Raw genomic sequence first — 5,000 nt, 5'->3', positions numbered from 1 at the left:
CTACTAAGAGGCGAAAACTGGCAGAGTCTTGTACAGTTGATGGCGTAACAAACACTCGGGTCAAGGAAGTGTTAGAGAGACGATGGTACGAGGTGATCGACCATACGTAGTGGTCTATTAGGCTGTAGATCTCAGCATCTGGATCCACGGTTCGACTTAATGGTCTGGTCTCAGGAGGAGGAGGAGGAGGAGGAGGAAGAATGGGATATGGTCTCGACTGTGCCACTGGTCTGGCGCCCTGGGTGCGACATGAGGACGAGTAGGGGGCCAAAGAGAGAACACACAGGTCTGGCCTTAGAGCCGCGTCAGGAGGAGTTTAGACGGGCTAAAGAGACCCCTTTCAGCCACGTCAGGAAGGGCCAAGGGCTCGAGACACACCATAGGCACTGATCCTGAACCGCTTCAGGAGGAGGAGGAGGAGGAAGGGGAGGGTGTCAGGGCTGGGGAGGCCAACAGGTCCGGCCTGCAGCCGCGTCAGGAGCAGGAGATAAAACACCATCACCGGCGTGTAAGGTCGTCAAGCCTCCATGTCGGCAGTGTTTAATGGTATTGAGAGAGTCGGATCCTCTATTGCTGCTGGTGTTTCTCCTCATCCGTGCCGCCTTCCGTCTCAATTTCCTCTTTAAAGGTGACGACCTGACGCGCACATCTGTCCTATATCTCCCCCCCCTCCACTATGTTCTTTTGCCTCCCCCCTCTCCCTCCCCCTTCCCTCCCTACTCCTCCTCCTCCTGGAGCTCTTATCTCTCATCATAGCACGATATGTTTCACGAAATCCCCCCGGGGGGCGGCCCTGAGATCCCTCTCTGGGTGTGTGAGATATTAATACGATAAGGATAACATACGGTTATGTTGTTTATATAAACCCAGGATTCCCCTTACGGTGCTCCTGCAGCCTCGTGGATGCGCTTCATATGGTTGCAGGGTAAGGTGGGATTGCCCCTTTGGAGCTGAAATGGTTTCCCTACGACGGCGTACTTCCCTCAGTCCTCTGGCCGTGCCATAACCTCCGCAGAAAGTGAGCTTCTTGTTCGCGGCGCTACCACTGGCAGGCGGTGTCTTGCGCACACACACACACACACACACACACACACACCACACTGTCACTCTCTATATCTCCCTTTCTCTCCCTATCTGTCCATCTGTATAACTTTATATCTACCTATCTTTTGATCTCCCCTTCTCTCTCTCTCTGTCTATCTGCCTCTCTCTCTCTCTCTCTCTCTCTCTCTCTCTCTCTCTCGTTTGCGTCTTCCGTTCTGTCGTAGCTTACGGGACGAAACACTGTTCGTCAAACGCTTCTCCCAATCACACGTCGGCCGGCTGGCCGAACTCCTCTTCTCTGGGGGGGTTTAACTCCATCCCGTCCGTCTCTCTCTGTACTGACGACCATCACATCTACGCCTCGACAACCCCCCCGTTAACTCCACTTCCTCTCTCACAGCTACGGAGACGATGGCCACATTTCCTCACCCCCCCTCCTCACAGCCACGTCTTGCAGCGATGTTCTACCGAGGTTTTCACTCACCTCCCTTCGCTTAATATCCTTTGCTTGTCTGTCTCCCCACCTTGGCCCTTCTTTTCCTTGTTGGATGCACCGGCTCACGCCTCCTTGGGTCACCCCCACGTCAGCTTTCCCTTCATCTGTATGGAGGTAATGGTGAAGGGAAGATAAACATTGACTTCTCTCATTTCTATTCCCGTTCCTTCAGTCGTATTTTTACGGGCAATGTTTCGCAATGGGTCTCCAACACCCCCATCCCTGTTAGCAATGATCTCCAACACCCACAAGCCTGCCGGTGATGGCTTCTCTCCCTCTCTCCCTCCCTCTCTCTCCCTCCCTCCCTCCTTTTACATTTGTCGATCCGCCTCTTCTGCCCACCCCTGATGGCAGCCTCTCACCCCCCCCCTCCCTTTTTCACAAAGTATAAACGGTAATAACTGTAATTTTATCAGCAATTGAGCGCCTCAGTGTGTTCCAATAACTGGGTCATAACGGCGTGCCAATACCGAGCCAGGCGCATTAACTCCAGAATTTTTAACTCCGTTGACACACGAGTGGAAGAGGAAGCCAAGGCGCGGCACTTCAGTGTGCTCTCTCTCTCTCTCTCTCTCTCTCTCTCTCTCTCTCTCTCTCTCTCCGTATACTTGCCTCGTCTTGATGTATTTCTCCTAACCTTGACGTATATCTCTCTTTGACTTGCCTTGCCTCATCTCACGAACGGCTTTGCCATATCTACGGTACTCCACCTCTGCCATATCTACGGTACTCCACCTCTGCCATGTCTACGGTATTCCACCTCTGCCATATCTATGGTGCTCCACCTCTGCCACATCTACGGTATTCCACCTCTGCCATACCTACGGTACTCCACCTCTGCCATACCTACGGTACTCCACCTCTGCCATACCTACGGTACTCCACCTCTGCCACATCTACGGTACTCCACCTCTGCCACATCTACGGTACTCCACCTCTGCCACATCTACGGTACTCCACCTCTGCCACATCTACGGTTCTCCACCTCTGCCACATCTACGGTCCTCCACCTCTGCCACATCTACGGTCCTCCACCGCTGTCATATCTTTACCATAACATCCCTGTCTGGACGTATTTGCTGATGATCCCCGCCACTGCTGCCCTCTACTGGGTTTAACGTCGTCTTGGGGACAAGAGATATCGTTGCTTTGTACACCCAGACGATCGTGTTTGTGTATAACAATCCGCAATTACTGTACGACATTTCTTTGGCCACTGACATACAGCATTTAGATCATCACACACGACTGAACTCTGTATAATCCCTTAGCCACCGTCTTTTGTTTTCAACAAGACACGTGAGAATCATGCTACTGAACTCCGAGTTTTTAGTTCGTCGTCTATCAAACCACATAGTCCTGGGCGAACCACTGGGTAACATAATTCCCGTTACCCCCAGTTACTCGAAGGAGAACCCTCCTTGTGAAGACTATCTCCCCCACTCTCTCCCCTTCTCCCCACCAAAGAGCTTTGGAAACCCTCAAGCACTCGTGTCTGTACTTATACATTCTCATGCCTCCACTAAACACACTTAAGTTCTGTCTAATCTCTTAGAATAGGAGATCTTCCTCGTTTCCTCAAGAATTCCTACTGACGATCCTTTTTCGTGGCCTTTGGCAACAGAGAGAGACCCACTCCACCGTCCCCATCACACACACACACACAAAGTGACTAGGTCCGGTCAATAGATGGCCCCCCAACCACCTATCCTCACCATCTGTTGGACCCACTACATCTACCACCACTACTGCTTCTACCAACCCTCCACGCCTTTCCAGTATCTCACCATCTGGCAGCAGAGCCACCAGCTGCCCTTAGGGAGGAGGAGGAGGGGGTGTTGTTAGGGACGCCCGCCCCCTGCTGAGCAGATGGAGGGGGCGCTCGGCGTGGTAGCAGATGGAGCACAGTTTCATAAAGAGTAATAAGTCTGGACTCAACCGTGTGCTGCGTCCCTCGAGAGGGAAGGGTTCACCCAGATGAGTCAATCCTTCTCCTCCCGCATCATCTTGTCAAGCTGGGTGCTTGTCTTCCTCAGTTTAATGCCTTGTACGATCTATGATGAGTTCTCTTCCTCACGTCTTCGTCTTCCTCAGTTTAATGCCTTGTACGATCTATGATGAGTTCTCTTCCTCACGTCTTCGTCTTCCTCAGTTTAATGCCTTGTACGATCTATGATGAGTTCTCTTCCTCACGTCTTCGTCTTCCTCAGTTTAATGCCTTGCATGATCTATGATGAGTTCTCTTCCTCACGTCTCTGTCTTCCTCAGCTTAATGCCTTGCATGATCTGTGACGAGTTCTCTTCCTCACGTCTTCGTCTTCCTCAGCTTAATGCCTTGCATGATCTATGATGAGTTGTCTTCCTCACGTCTTTGTCCCTCTTCATATGTTTCCTCTCCCCCCCACATCATCAACTTCTGATTTATTTCCCCTTTCTTATGTTTTTTTTTCCCTGTTGCCTGTCATTTCCTTTTTTATTTATGACCGTGTTTTTCTTCGTCATTATCTCTTCCTGTTATAATACTTCTATCTTTCGTGTATTATTCTTCCTTTACGCAACATTTTGCCTTCTTCCTATCTCGCTATATCTTCTTAAATCTCCCGTTCCTATCCTCTTCTTCTTCATCTATCGTCTATATCTCCATCCCTCATTTCAATCTCTCTTCCAGTCCAGTTTCCATCCATCCCACAGCTCTGGATTGGCTACTCCCTCCCACACATCCTATTCCAGCACAAAGCCTTCACTAATATCTTAAAAACTCGGGTAAAAAATCAGCCGAAAACACACACACACACACACACACACACACACACACACACACACACGCATTCTTCGGGGGAGCAGAATGCTAAAACTAGACATTATAGCTGGGATCAGTGTACGCAAGACCTTAGCTTCCTGTAATGGTAATGAGAAGTCGGCTCTACAGATCCCACCACTCCATACACGACGGAGGAGGCGGGGGCAACAAGAACGTACCGTTCGACACACCGGCCGGTTCAAGAAGGCGGGAAATCCTCCATCGATGCCGTGTGACTCACAGATCTATGGACCTCACGTAGCCTCGGCTGGTAAGAGAGAGCAAAGCGCCCTCCGACAGCGGTGCCTTCAACATCCAGGGTGTGTTGCGTGGCGGTGGGGACCATCCTTCCTTCCTTCCTTCCTTCCTTCTTTCCTTCCTTCCTTCGTGTCGTCCGAGAGGAAGGAAGAGGAGGAAGGAAAGAGGAAGGACCATCACACAATAGTTACTCTCCCCCCATCCCCTCTCAAGTTAGCTCGCATTGAAGCATACGTCCTTACTGGGGGGGGGGGGGAGAGAAAGCCCTCCTGAGATATGAGAGAGAGAGAGAGAGAGAGAGAGAGAGAGAGAGAGAGAGAGAGAGAGAGAGAGAGAGAGAGAGAGAGAGAGCGTGTACGTAAAGTGTCCCCGGGCCACAATGGGTACCTCCACCCACACCCA

At 51.1% G+C, this 5,000-nt stretch overlaps 1 protein-coding gene across 22 annotated transcripts in view; it reads right to left on the bottom strand.

The window, feature by feature from the left end:
- The window catches only part of Ih (hyperpolarization activated cyclic nucleotide gated potassium channel Ih), a 543,812-nt gene that overhangs the window by 496,927 nt on the left and 41,885 nt on the right, over positions 1 to 5,000 (bottom strand). The window lies entirely within an intron of this gene.

The sequence above is a fragment of the Panulirus ornatus genome, chromosome 53 (assembly GCF_036320965.1).
Source record: "Panulirus ornatus isolate Po-2019 chromosome 53, ASM3632096v1, whole genome shotgun sequence".
In the NCBI taxonomy this organism is placed as follows: Eukaryota; Metazoa; Arthropoda; class Malacostraca; order Decapoda; family Palinuridae; genus Panulirus; species Panulirus ornatus.
The sequence above is the reverse complement of the archived record's forward strand: the minus strand, read 5'-3'. Positions and strand labels throughout refer to the sequence as shown.